A 15,546-nucleotide genomic window follows, 5' to 3' on the forward strand; every position below is an offset into this window, starting at 1 on the left:
GTCGCAATAACGGAGGAGGATCCTCGACGCCGGGAAAGGGTAGAACCAAGAGGATTCGGTTCGAGAAACCCTTAGTTTCAATGAATTTCAACGGGAAATTCAAAGGACGTCGTCGAAGGCAACAATGCAAACCCCAAAGGGGACACGACTGCAGGTCATGATGTCTAGAAAAAGAGCAGCAAAGATGTGGTCTCGGTTTACGGGGAGGCTAGGTTTTCTAGGTTGGGGATGATGCCCAAACGGTGTCGTTTTCTTGGGTTCCCAACACAACATAGCTGTGCTCTGGTGCATCACAGCTCAATGGCTCGCATGGCGGCGCGGTTCAAAGCCTGCAGCTCGCTCAGTTGAGTTCTCGATCTCTAGTTTTTAATTAATTTTTTTAAATTCAATTTTATGCATATATAACAATATATCATTCAATTCATGTATATTCAATATAATTCATAGCAATATTAATTCACATAATTTAAAATTATGAGTATAATGCATACACAATTTATGTAGAATCTAAAATTTGAAAAACGTAAAGTTGGGTCATGCATTATGGTAAATGTTTATGCTATCAGGGCTACAAAAATAACGAAATAAAAAATGTTGTTTTGGAAGAACCTGATTGCGTGATGATATTAATGAACTGGTTTGATGCGGAAAATTATTTCTTCAATTTCGGCTTTCCATCTCCAAAGCTTGTATCACGTTCAAGAAAAAAAATTGTAAATTGAATCAATAAAAGTATACGAATTCAACAAAGCCAAAATTAATCAATTAACAATAATTGAAACGTAATACTCCCCTGATTGAAGAATAACCACGTCAGATTCCTTAGCGCAGCGGATGACCGTGCTGATAACGTGTTGTGGCTTATATTTAACTGAGTGGTGTGGCATGGAGAGAAAGAGAGTGGAGAATAGACTTGAGGAATTGTGTGTTAATTCTCCAATCCTTGTGCCTTTATTTATAGTAATAAGAGAGAAACTTGCTCTCCAAGTAATACAAGGTCTATTAGGAAATATCTTCTAGATCTCAAAGGATTCCTAATCTATCTCTACTTAGGATTTACACAATCACAATATGTATTAGAACATATGTCACAACACCCACTGAATTATTAAGAGTGTTGTTAAATTCACTTCATTGTCCTATTTTCTCACGCACGTTATTATCTCACCCACCATAAAAAATTTTAAATTTTAAATCTTATTTTCCCACCAACTATTACTCCCAAAATAATCTTTATACCACTACACCTACAATGTTATGTTCCCCTTCCTTGAACTAACTTTACACCAAAGTCAAGATTGCAAATCTCTAAAAATACAAACTAAACAACCCCAGAAATTTATCTGGTGAAATTTACAACCTTGAAATTCATAGTCATTGGTTTTGTTGGAGAGTTGCAGAGAGCAAGAGATCTACTTCCTCAATTCAACTAATTTCGTTCGAATCAAAAGAATTAAATCCAAAAAGTGAAAGTAAAAAAAATCAGAAAAAGTAAAAAAAATCCTAAAGTTGGGATTTGATTCAAATGAGCTGGAAGCTATCAAATTAAAGATGCAATTCAAAATTGCATTAAAACATTAAAAAGTTCAAAATTTATTGGGAAACACTACAAATTGATTAACATATTTGGAATTAGAGCCCTAGAAATCATAGAAACAAACAATAAGAAATGCTACCTATCAGTGGATTCTTGAACTTCTTCTGCCGCCGGAAAAAAATGGATCTTTCTCCTGGATGGAGAGAGATGAAATGGAAGAGAGAGATGGTAGAGAAGCCGAGAAGAGGGAACAACGGGGAGATTAGAGACAGTTGTGGAGAGAAATGGGTAGGGATTTGAAAGTCTTTTTCTAGAAGGATAAACATGTTATTAATATTGTCTATAAAATGTGGATGGGAAAATAAGATAAGGAGTTGGGCTTAGTAGCACTCATTATTAATGCTGGGTAAATTAGACAAAACTACCTCAAATATGGGTCAAACTACAATCTCATACCTTATGTTTTAAAAATTACAATGTCATACCTCATTTTACTAATTTGTTGCAATGTCATACCTCCATCAATTTTTTTGTCAACTTCTCTATTAAATGCTTAGGTGGCTTAAGGCGAGGCCCATTCCCTAACTCAACTAGATTAAAAAATTAATTAAATATTAAAAATTAAAAATTAAATTATTTAGATAATTTTTTTTCAATGTGGGACCCACCCTTAGAAACCTATCCCCCTCATCTTCTTCCCAAGCCCACCCGTCTCTGCACTCCCCCATCCCCACCCCCTCCCCGCATCCCCCCCACTGCCGCCCTCTCCTCTTTCATCTCCACCACCGAGTCATCATCAATCCGCCCAAGTTAAAATAATAAAAAAAGGCACCTTCTTCTTCTCAAGCAAGCAGTCGCGGACAAGTTTTTTACCGACGTCAATTCCGTCAAAGACCTTCTTGAGCACCATCCCATAAACCCTCGCTTGCAATCTGAATCCGTTTACGAGGTTCAGGTATATCAAGGACCTTCTCGAGGCTTGTGGAAGGCGAGGATGGGCAGAGGAAGAATAAAAAATTTGACAACAGCAAAAGGAGGCAGAATTCAGGTCGGGATCTTAAACCAATAAAACTGATTCCGTTCAAGAAAATTTGGGCAAAAATCCACGCTTGAAATTCCCCAGATTGAAATGCATATTATAACAATCAATGGTAAACCCCATTTAATCAGAAACCAATTTTTCATTTTCAAAATCAGAAACCAATTTCAAATCTATTATTTTCAAAGCAGAGAACTTTGGAAATTGGGATGCCTATAAAAAGAGTAAATTGACAGAAAAACTAAAAGAGGTCTGACATTACAGCAAATTCGTAAGATGAGGTATGTCGTTGTAATTTTTAAAATATGAGGTATGAAATTGTGATTCGACCCATAATTGAGAAGTTTTGTGTAATTTACCCATTAATGTTGTAATTGTGTGATGTCTTTCAAAGTTGTTGAAATTTATGTTTTTTTTTTTTTGTCAAACAATAAATTTGTTAGATTAGATGTTAGATTAAGGGAACTAACAGGGTTTGAACCCACACCGTGTCCGACCAAAGATTTTACCCACCCAATAGTGAAATCCTGCAAATAAAGTAAAAATGGCTCCTATAGAAAGTACATAATGGAAATGTGCAACCACATAATTATCATGTAGAGCAATGTCTAACCTAGAATTTGCTCTCTCAATCACTGTGGTAAAGGGCCACATGCTTGAAATTTGTGTTTTTCTTACACAACCCTTTTTTTAAAAAAAAAAATTGTTATTATTAAGTGAAAGGCAAAATAGTTAATTTATTATTATTATTATTATTATTATTATTATTATTATTATTTGTCAAATGACAGATTTTGTTAGATTAGTCACCGACGGGATTTAAACCCACACCGTCATACAAGACCTTTGTGTATACCTATGATCTTCCATAAGCTATATGCAAATGAGACCTTGAATTGGTTATGGAATATGAAGTTCCATATCTGAGCTTAACTTTGCGCTTTGTTATACTTAGCTCATTGCATTAGACAGGATATCTCATTCGTTATTGATCTATTAGTAAAGATGTAGAACTGTGCCTACACACAACCATTGAATTGATATTAAAGACATATTTTTGTTACCCAAAAGGTACTACAAATTTGGGCTTATCCCAATGCATCCCGAGCAAATCCGACCCCTGATCCTTGGAATGATGCTTGTCTTGTTTGTTATGCTAACACAGGTTACGTATCAAACCCGTACAAGGCACGTCCCGAAATGGTTATGTCTTTACCATTAGGGATACCGCAATATCTTTGGTCAACGAAATGGCTTTAGTTGCGAAATCTTCGAATTGTTCCAACACCTGAGACATGCTTGAGAACTATTGTTAAGCTTATTCGAAGTACATATAGTTTTCATCCATCATTAAGTTCCAACAACGATCCATGAAGATTATGCCGCATGTATCAACCCGACCAAAATATGATACATCAATGCCAAGACATATTGCATCAACATCTACATCACCAAAGTATCATAAGATTGAAGTTAAGCAATCCAATCTTAAACAACCTTGTTGACCTCTTAACGACATCACCGCCGAAGTCAACCTTCCAGAAACTTGTCCAAGGAATTGGTATGCCTAACTATTCATATGTAATGCTTATAAATCTCATTTAGAAGTTTTGTCAAACTTAGAGGGTTATCTAAAAGTTTACTCATTTGACTTTAATGTACTCTTTTTTACTACGATTAGGAGCACTTTTCCCATAATCACCAAATTCGTTTTAGTATTCATATTACACTTGAGGCAAACACCAAACGTCGTTTCACCACGGAACAATGCAACACACAACCTAAAGAAAATCTATTAACACGCATTAGGATAACCATCATTAGTTAAGCATACAACATTTGTGATGCAATTCATCTTTAAACAAAATTGATTTTGTTTCAAGCCTATACAATAAATTCTAGACAACATCACCATTTACATGAAATCGGGATAATAGTCTACGTAGTTATGTGACAAACCCCACTAATGAAGAAAATGCCTTAGATCGTATCATGGACAATAAACAAAAACCGAAATCTAAGATGCATATATGTAAGTAGAAAGCAATTTCATCAGAAATTTTCTTGGTTCTCATAAGCAAAACTGAAGATTGTAAATTCGAAACGTTGCTAAATAGCGTAAGAGGCATATCAATAGCCAAAAAAAAATCCAAGCTTGCAGAGTCATAAACACAATACTACATAATTAGACATGAAAATGCAAAATGGACTTAGGTGTTGGTGGCTATAGTGTAAATCTGCTGGCTGGCGTGAGCCGAAACCATCTGAATCAACCCTCAAGCCATCAACTCCCTAATTGCCTTCCTCGCGAGCGACCTGTTGATCTTGAGGCGGTCGGATAGAATGGAAAGCGTGAAGAGCTTGTACGTGAGAGCTTCGTGAGTAGCTTGTCGTAGGTGCCCTGGTCGAAAAGCACCATGTTGTTAACCTTCTCATTTTGCTTCCCTTTGCTCTACTTCTTCTTATTCTTCTTCTTCTTCTGTTTTTCTCCTCCGGACTTCGTCGGCTTCAATAAGGGCAGCAGTTCCTTGTCCTTCTTTGGTGCCTGAAATTTAAAAAACTCGAATTGTTAGACCATTTTCAACCCTTAAGGATAAAACTTAAAAATTTAAGCCAGAAAATTTTAAGCCATAAGCTCGAAACTGTTTTTCTAATCCAATAGGACTACAACACTCCCCCTTGAGTGTGTAAATACTCAAATAAAACATCACATCAGATCTTCAGTAGATAAAGTAGAACGATTGATGAAGTCGTCGGCACAACGGGTGAATACGAGTCTCAACTTTAAAAGAAAATATGCATTGGTAGTAAAACTCACAAAACCTAGCTATGGTAAAACCCAAGGCAGGGGAAAACCCATAGACTAAGGAGAAAATTGAGAAGTATGCATAATGTCTAAAATAAACGTCAAACAGGACGAAAGTAGTGAACTAAAAGGAGTATAATCATCCCAGGATGGGTACCTCATTAAAACCTTGTTAGGTAGCAAAAACCCAATGGGAAAAATGCTCTTAATCGTAGGAAAAAGAGTACATTAAGATCAAGTGAGTATGCTTCTGGATACTCCCCATGAGTTAGACATAACTTCCAAATAAGAGAACTACAAACATTTCAACTCAGACAATTTACGCATACCGAATCCTTAGACAAGCTTCAAAAAAGTAGACTTGGGCAAAGACTTGGTGAAGAGATCGGCCCAGTTTTCTTGGGAATGGATTTGTTTGACGTAATGTTCTGATGTTGTTGTTATTAGTAAGAATAAAAGAACTTCGGTGACATGTGCTTTGTGTTGTCTCCTTTGATGTACCCCTTATTTAACTGCTCGATACATGCTGCATTGTCTTCAAAGATCGTCATAGGAAGGTCAACGATGGAAGTAAGACCACTAATGCTTCAAATATGTTCCATGACTGCTCTTAACCAAAAGCACTCACGCAATGCTTCATGTAGGGTAAGAATCTCAGCATGGTTCAAAGAAGTCGCAACTAACGTTTGCTTGGTAGACCTCCAAGATATAGCGGTGTCCTTAACGGTACAGACATACCTTGTTTGAGAACATGCCCTATGTGGGTCAGACAGATAACCAACGAGGCAAGAATCAACCCGAGGACCGAGTCGGGCGGCGGCTCCTCTCGAGGATTTGTGGGTGTAGAACAAGCCCAAATCCATCGTACCCTTGAGGTAGCAAAAAATGTCTTTAACACCATTCCAGTGTCTGCGTGTAAGCGCATTGCTGTATCTAGCCAAAAAATGTCGGGTCTAGTGCATTGAGTCAAGTACAATGGAGCACCAATTGCACTTAGGTATGGAACTTCAAGCTCCAAAATCTCTTCCTCATCTTCCTTAGGATGGAAGGCATCTCATTTAGCATCTAGAGTCTAAACGACCACATAAGTACTCAAAGGCTTCGCTCTATCCTCATTAAAACGTCGCAACACCTTCTGGGTGTAATTTGATTGATGTCCTAGGATTCCATCTAAACAAAGCTCGATCTCCAAGCAGAGACAATATCAAGTTTTCCCAAGATCTTTCATTTCAAATTGTGATTTCAAGTGAACAGTAATTTCCTCAAGCTCTGCAGGAGTTCCGATGAGGTTCATGTCGTCGACATAAACTGCAATGATCACAAATCTAGAATGTGACTTCTTAATGAACACACATGGGCATAATTCGTAGTTCACATAACCCTAACTTGTCAAATACTCACTCAGATGGTTATACCACATCCGCTTGGATTGTTTCAATCCATAGAGTGATCTCCTCAATCTAATCGAGAAAGTGTTTTGTGGTCTATATTTATTGAACCAGTCAATGGAAGTCTTTCTGGAACTTTCATGTTCATTTTTGTATCTAGATCCCCATAGAGATACGCGGTTACCACGTCCATAAGCTACATATTCTATTTTTTGGAAACTACCAAACTAATAAGGTAGCGAAACATTATGACATCCATTACAAAGGCATACGTCTCCTCGTAATCAATCCCAGGCCCTGAGAGAAACCTTGCACTACAAGGCGTGCTTTGTATTGCAGTATTTCATTCTTCTCATTACACTTCCTCACGAAAACCCACTTGTAACCCACGGGCTTCACATGTGGTGGAGTAGGAGCTACGGGCCCAAAAACCTTATGTTTCACAAGCAAATCGAGTTTAACCTGGATTGCTTGTTTCTAGTTTGACCAATCTGTTCTACATCGACATTCATCAACGAAATGTGGTTCAATGTCATCACTAAGCATGATGTCGGAAGCAATGTTATACGCGAATGCATCATCGACAATCATCTCATTCCGATTCCAAACCTCATCCAATACTACGTAATGAACCGAAATCTCACGATTCTCGGGAGGTCGGTATGTCTCATCTAAAACATCATCGTAATCTAAAATAACCTCGTGCGTTGGAACATATAAGTAAGTAATGGTCGGATTCAGACTAGGGTTACTAGTTTGTGTCGTTTTCCTCTTCTGGGGTTGTGAATCCTTTGAACTATGGGGCCTGTCATGCTTCAGGGTAGGAGGAAGTGATTGGCTAGTCGCCAATGTGATGTGTAGTGTGAGAGGCGCGACCGCCTTACCTTTGGGGACTGTCTAACTTTCCAAGGTGGTGTTACGGCCTATGTTAAGTACGTTCATACTTGCAGGTGCGTTTACAGCGGGGACATGTGATCTCATCACCTTTGTTAAATTAGTAAAAGCATTTGGCATGTTTTGAGCGATGCTCTGAAGATCTAGAATACGTCACACTTCAATTTCAAACTTAGGGGTGCGGGGATCTATATGAGACATAGTGGGAGTAATCCACGATAATTCATTGCGTTTTACAGGAACATTACTTATCTCATCTCCCTCTAACGACTGGAAGATTGTCTTATCAAAGTGACAATCCACAAAACGTACGGTAAAGAGATCTCATGTCAATGGCTTTAGATAGCAAATAATGGATGGCGAATCATAACCATTTTTCTCTGAAAACCATTTTGGTACATAGTGGCTGCGCTATTGGAACATAGACTGCGCACCCAAGCACATGTAAATACGAGACGCCAGGCTCGTATACAGTAACCAACTGTAAAAGTGAATGAGGTTGGGTAGCGGTGGGCCTCAGGCGAACCAACATAGCTATGTGCAATATTGCATGGCCCCAAGAAAATATGGGTAAATTAGTTCGCATAACCAAAGTCCGAGCTATTGTTTGAAGGCACTCTATGAAAACTTATGCCAGGCTATTTTGGGTGTGAACATGGGGTATAGAATGTTCAACTTCAATCCCAATAAACATGCAATAATCGTCAAAAGTCTATGACGTAAGGTCTCCAACATTATCCAGTCGAATCAACTTAATCGGATAATCAGGGTGGTGAGCCTTAAGCTTAATCATTTATGTTGCATTGAGTGTGGATAATAAGCAGACATGTGACCATCACATCGATACATAAACCAACACTATGAAGTATATAAATGGTCCGCATGTTAGTTGGATAGGTCCAAAAATATCCCCTTGAATCCTCTAAAGAAACTTAGGAGGGTAATGAATAATCTTTGTAAGTGAGGGTTGAATGTTCAACTTCCCCAGAGAACATGCTTTGCAAAGCAGATGGCTAGGATAAGATTTTAAGTGATGCTCATGTGATGCTTTGAGGATACGGTGCATCATATCTCATCCGAGGTGTCCCATTCGATCATGCCAAAGCAGCAAAGTGGTCTGGAACTTGGCCATAGGGCCTGCCATATGGTGGGTCTCAACAGATTGAATGGTTGTTATGTACAGCCCACTTAGGAAACGTTCCAACTTCTCGTGAATACACTTATTACCATATTCGTAAGAAGTGATACAAAGAAATTCATAACCATTTTCTTCAGTGGTTTCAACATGATATTGATAATCTCGAATATCTCTAAAACTCAACAACATTCTTCCGGAACGTGGAGAATAAAGTGCCTCTTTAATGGTTAATTCAATACCATTGGACAACATTATACGGGCTTTTCCGTATGCTTCTATCAGGTTGGATGGGCCTGAGAGGGTTGTCAGAGGTGCATTTTTATGTACGAAGTTAGTAAAATAGTGTTTCTCACGTAATATGGTATGCGTGGTGGCACTATTAGCTAGACAACTAACTTCCCCACTAGTCATACCTAGAAATAAATTAATTGAATCGGTCACATGCATAAATATAATTCCATTCATTCCATTAATTAATTCGAGAAATAATATCCATAAAATAATTAACCATAATTCAAAACAAACCAAAACCAAACAAATAATTCCAAATACTTAGAAAAATTGTCCGAAAATTAAACCATAAACCTAGAAATTTAGGGGGGTTAGGCCACTCCTAGTGGGTTAGGCCACTAGGGGTGTAAAACACCCTAACATGTCTTGAAAAAATAAAACTTTAATCTTCCATAGGAGCGTATGCCTCCTTAAAATTTGAAACCTCCAGAGTTGTAGTATTATCTTCAGGAAGTTCCACATGCACAAAGTTAGTCTCACGACCGGAATGATACTTGGCAATAGCCTCGGGGGTAGCTCGGCATATGCATGACCAATGATCCTTTGATCCACAGCGATAGCACATGTCCAGTTCAATGGAAATCGATTGAACGGTAGCTTTTCCCTTGTTCTTGAAGTTTGGGGCCTTAGGGGCAAGGTTTGGCGCTTCTGGGTCAAATTTCCTCCTTTGGGTAAGCCTCTGTTTTGTTGAACTTTGTCCCGTGGTGGGGCTTGCCACCCTTTTCCACGGCCACAATGGGGTTTTCGTTAGTTGTGGCTGCTAAAATGGGTTGCATGTGCTTCAGGCAGAGCATTCGAACCAATGGGTCAAGCTTGATAATTCTTCATCAAACGCTGGTTCTGCTTTTCAACGAAAAGTAAAACAAATATCAAATCCAAAAATTTGGTGAACTTCTGTGCCCTATATTGTTGCTGCAGGATAATATTGGTGGCATTGAAGGTCGAATAGGTATTCTCTAAGAGATCCTGTTCGATTAAGTCTTCATTACAAAACTTAAATAGTGATCGAATTTTACAAACATAAGTAGTGATCAGATTCTACAAACTTCAGAGTTGTATTCATTCATAGACTTAAAGTATTGGAAACGTAAATGCTGCCAGTCGTGTCTTGCTTCAGGCAAGTAAATGTCTTTCAAGTGATTGAAGCGATTGGCTAGAGCGAGCCAGATGATATGTGGATCCTCCTTTGTGAGGTACTCAGTCTACAGTGCATCATGGATGTGCCTACGGATGAAGTTCATAGCAGTAGCTTTCTGACCTTCGTCAACGGGTTCATCGTCGATAGGTTCCTCGATAGTAGCTCTTAAGACTTTTTATAGTAAGATGGAGCTTCATGTCTTGAACCCATTTCAGGTAGTTTCTTCCAGAGACTTCCAAAGCAGTGAAATCGAGTTTGTTCAAGTTCGACATGTCCCTAAACAGAGGGTACAACAAAACATGGTTAGTCATATGGAAAGCCATAAACATATATCGTAGAACATTCAGGTTATGTAGGCATGTATTGGTTTAATTTAAGCATGAAAGCTACAGGTTTCATGTGGTAAGTTTTGAATGAAAACTTCGGGTTTCAAATGCACTAAATTCAAAACTACATGTTCGATTTAGTTATGAACGTTTAGTTCATATATAGGGGTACCTGCAAGAACACAAAATACAATATACAATAAAGTGTAGTGGATTTATGGATTGCTTCAGAAACCCAAGTGTGAGTGCTTTGGGACTACGAAAGTTAGTCAACAGTTCAAAGAAACGAAATAATTTATTGAATTGTTAATTGCCAAAAAGTGAGCTTCAAGCCAATAATTTTGGATTAATTGTCAGATTAATGGACTGTTGGTCACTTTAATTAAGTCAATAGATTGAGACCGTTCTAGGTTGATCGTAGAAGCAAAAATAATTATGACATTAGGGTTAAAATTATAGAGAATGCCAAAAAAATAACATTGGATTCGAAAAACCATAGCCCAATAGCATTGGGCTTGAGTACTGTGAGTAGGGCAAAGCCCTAAAGAAGCATATGGCCTCGGGTGGCTGTAGGCCACGGGCCGAGCGTCTAGGAAGCCCAACAACAAGGCTGTTGAGGATGTGGGCCGAAACCAGTACACGGGGCAAGCCCGGCCCAAGGCTGGCTTGCTGGTGGTGCAAGGAAGCCCAGCTGAAGCTGGTTTTTAGATTGTTGGGCTGGAAGGACAAGCCCAACCACATGGGCTGGCTTATAAAGTTGTGAGTTGTGGCAAAGGCAAAGCCCAGCAAGCTTCTAGCATGCTGGCGTGGGTCGGGGCTTCATGCCCGATCAGGGATAAGCTCAGCATAGCTTCGGGCTGTGCTGGAATGGGCTTAGGTATGGACTAGGGTTTCAAGCCCATGTGCAATTCAACCCATGTCGAAGCCTGGTTGCGAGTTAATGGCAGCAAGCCCAAAAGGTTGTTATGCTTGGTCCAGGGTGTCGAAAATGACACCGTTCCCCACACGGTTGGGCTGCAGGACAGCACGATGGTTTAGCGATGGTGCCACAGTGGTGCAGCTGCGGTGCTGCAAAAAAAATCCCAAGTTTTTATAATTTTTTTTCTTTTTCGAATTCTATGGTTTAAACCCCTAATTGCTTTTAAATTAATTTTGATGCTTTGACTCACAAATTCCACGTAGCATAATTGCGTCTCGCATTAACAAGTATATATTGACAAAATATATGAACATATATACAATATATATAATTGAAAGGAAATATAAATGTAGGGGTTCATGCATCATGGGGAATGTTTTCATGCTTCAAGGTTTTTTCAAATATCTTAATTTATATTAGAAGAACCTGATTGGTAGAAAATAATTGGAAGCCTTTGATTTTGTAGAAGAAAGCCTCATCCATGATCCTTCAGTTCCTGAGCTTCTGGCAAGAGTGTGCTGATAACATATTGTAAGCTTATTTGACTGAATTGTATAAAGGACAGAGAGGGAGAGAGGCCAGCGGTAACAAAGAGAGATGTAATTCTAAGGTGTGTGCTGTATCACCTCATTGTGCCTTTATTTATAGTAATAGGGAAGGTTATATCCTTACCCTATTAGTATTACAACTCTAATAGGAATTTAACTACTAAAGGGAATATACAAGATACTCCTAGATACACTAGGATTTACACAAATTACATTCCTAATCCAATAGGACTGCAACAAGCCTGAGATTATTAAATAATGATTTTAGCCTAACTTTTTTGTTTTCGGTAACTTCTTTTTAAAATAAAATTTATGTAGATTATCCTAATTTATTTTTTTGAACATTTTAATCTAAAAATATTTAAATTCTGATAAGTAATTAAAAGTCATACAAATACATAGGTATTTATAAAATTTGAAGTTAAATTTAATTTAAATAATTTTCTTAAATTATATTAGACGTTAGATTTAATTTTGTGCCGTCAAACCTTTTGTTTACCATTAGATTTGACCTTATTTGATCATTGTCGTTAGATTATAAATAAAAAAAACAAAAACAAAAAGTTTAAAATATGATAGTTTGGTGGATCCAAAATAATCTAAGCCAAACTTAAATCCTAGGAGACTCTAGCCTGCATATCCCCAGAATTTATTGTAGCCCATGGTTGAAGATGGTTTTTTTTTTTTTTTTTAGTTGGGGGGGGGGGGTGTAAAGCTTATATTTTAAGTTTTATCACATGGTTGGAGATGGTCTTAGAGGCATTTTACAAACAGGTGGAGATCAACGTGCAAGTTAAACTTGGTTGTGGAGTTGGTCCGTACCACTGGATCGGTTTACGGCGAGAGGGAGGGAGAAGGAGATAGATGAAGGTTTGGGGCGGGGGAGTGTGAGTGAATGCGGATGAGATAGAGGGGTTAGGGAGCAACGCTTTCGTTGCCCTCGTATTACAAATTTACATGTTTCTGGGCCATTTGGGGTCCCTTGGGTTGACAGACCAACCCATGCCTGAAATTAAAGATCCAAAATACTTGGGTTTAACTTCTCTCCCGTTACACCATGAGGCTTTGAAATTATATTAATTTATTGGGTGCGGCTTTCATGGTCCGTACCATTTTATTGTCCACGTATTTTTTTAATAATTTAGCAAGTTTTTTTTGTTGTAAAAAATAATTTGATTGCATTAAGAAAAGACAAGAGTTGTGATTGGGCCTGCATATATTACCGGGCCAACACAAAGGATTGCAAGCAATCCAAAAAAATTGGGAAAACCCGAGTACAAAATAAGCCGAACCCAATAACCGAAACAAACTTTCGACCAAAAAATATAACCGAAACAAACAAACATAACAGAAACCTTAATCTCTATCTATCTTCCAACAGCTGAGCGCCACCACCGCCACGAATGCCTTGGCCATCAGTTACCAAGGTAGCCGCAATAGAGAAAACAATCAAGTGGTTAATTCGATCAAGATATCGCCACACAAAATTTCAATCATGTTGTTGGAAACAAATTCGCACACATCTACATACGGAGATCAGGTCGGTATTGTCCATGATATACGGCGAGGGGAGAATAAGATTAATTGGGTGGTGTGGTTGAATCCATATTGGATTGCCTATATATCTCCGAGAAGGAAAATCAAACCATAGATGCAGTTCTAAGTAAGAATGTTGTGGATATCACACCCCTAAAAATACTCACGAGGCATAACGGGATTCCTACGCACGAGCAGCCTTCAACGAAGTCAAAAGTGCCCAAAATAGGTAACAATTTAAAACCTATTTCATCAAATCCTATCCACAAGGTAATTCCCAAAACCTATCTCATTCCATATATTTTCTACTTCATTATTTAGCTAATCAATTAGTTAAATAATTTATTCATTCCATAACTCCTAAAACGTTCCTTCTAAAATCATGATAATTAGCTAATTAATGGGTTAATTGTCTAATTAATCCCTTAATTGTCAATTAAGTCATTCATTTTACCCAAAACGTACAATAAGGCCGGTCATCCTTCACCCCCAAAGAAATCAACCATGCCTTCTACATTTTCTACCACATCTTTCCTTTCTATGATAATAATTAGCTAAGTTAATTAGGGAGTTATTTTGATTAATTAGCTAATTATTTCATAACTCCCAATTTGAAACAAATGAGCCCACAAACAAAGCTAGGTGGCCGGTCCTCTCTCACCCAAGGAGGCCGGCCACGCTCCTATAAAAAGCCTCACATTTTCTCCAAAGGGAAGCTCTCACACTCTTGCAAAATTCCAAAAATTCTCTAAACATTTTTTCTCTCTAAATTCTAACTTCGGCATCAGAGATTCTTCGGCCAAAGCCCCCCCCCCATTCATCGTGGGCGCGTGAGGCTCTTGGCCTTGACCCTAAGGTGTTAATTCTTTTGTAGGTGCAATTTTGTCCAAGACGAATGAGGAAGAAATTTGCATCCACAAATAGTCTATGGTGGGGTGTCAAGGAGATGTGTTATCTATGGATGTGTCTAAGCGCAAGCAAAGGCAAATATGTAGGATGAGCCTATGTTAAGCGTAGGGAGAATATGTGTACATTGGAACGAATGAAGAGTCCAAAAAGGTGAAGAGTCGTCTCAGAATCAAAAGATAAGTCTACAGATAAATACCCAAGCTAGAGTATTTATAAAGATCTTGAGAATCCTTGTGGAGAGAATAATCCCAATTAAATCGGGAGACTATCTAGGAGAGAATCTCGGATAAGATATTCAATCCTTCTAGGATTTATGATTATGTTGACTAATCCTCAAGATATCCTAATTTGATCTGAATTAGAGTTTTCTTACTTGGGAGACAAGTGTATCTTCAATGGGCTTAAGCCTAGCCTGTCAGAGTAAGGTTGTTGGCCTACACTTCATGGGCTACATGCATTCCAGTCAACCTTGCCTCCCAAGTTGCCACGTGCTATGGTTCCAGAAAATCATGGTCCCACATTTACCCCTAACTACGCTTCAGAGAGTATGCTCAGCTTTGAAGATGGATAGTTACCAACAGGCCATGCGTGAATCATCTTGGAATAACTTCTCCAGAATGTGTAATCAGGTCATGAGGAACACGACCCAATATTCTAAATGAAAGTACTTACTAAACAAGTTTCAATGATTTAAAAAAGGTCAAAACAAAAACTGAAAATAAAATGGTTATCAAACCGTCGATCCAAGACATGATGATTTTGCACTGAACATGTTTAAAGTGGATAGTTGTTAACGATTGTGTTTCCTCTCATGCGAAGATATGTCAAGACTTAACATGCCTTCATCTAATTTCTGCCCACAAAATGACAAATAAATATAAAGTTGACTAATTCAAATCCAACGTGTGCGTTTTGTGGTATGCATAGGAAATAATGGATAGCAAATATGAAATGCTCGATCAAGGCGGAGAAGAATTGTGTGGTCTTTAGCTTTTCAAATAAAAAATCAAGAGAACCTTTTCTTTCCAACTGATTTTGATGTTAGAAAATATATTCGCATTGGTTTTTGAATTACGA

The 15,546-nt window shown here is 38.2% G+C and overlaps 1 pseudogene; it reads right to left on the bottom strand.

Annotated features, from left to right (window-relative positions):
* Positions 1–4,786: 4,786 nt before the first annotated feature.
* Positions 4,787–6,307, bottom strand: LOC103440523 (small ribosomal subunit protein eS25y-like; annotated as a pseudogene).
* Between the last annotated feature and the right edge of the window lie 9,239 nt (positions 6,308–15,546).

Source organism: Malus domestica, chromosome 10, assembly GCF_042453785.1.
Source record: "Malus domestica chromosome 10, GDT2T_hap1".
Taxonomy (NCBI): Eukaryota; Viridiplantae; Streptophyta; class Magnoliopsida; order Rosales; family Rosaceae; genus Malus; species Malus domestica.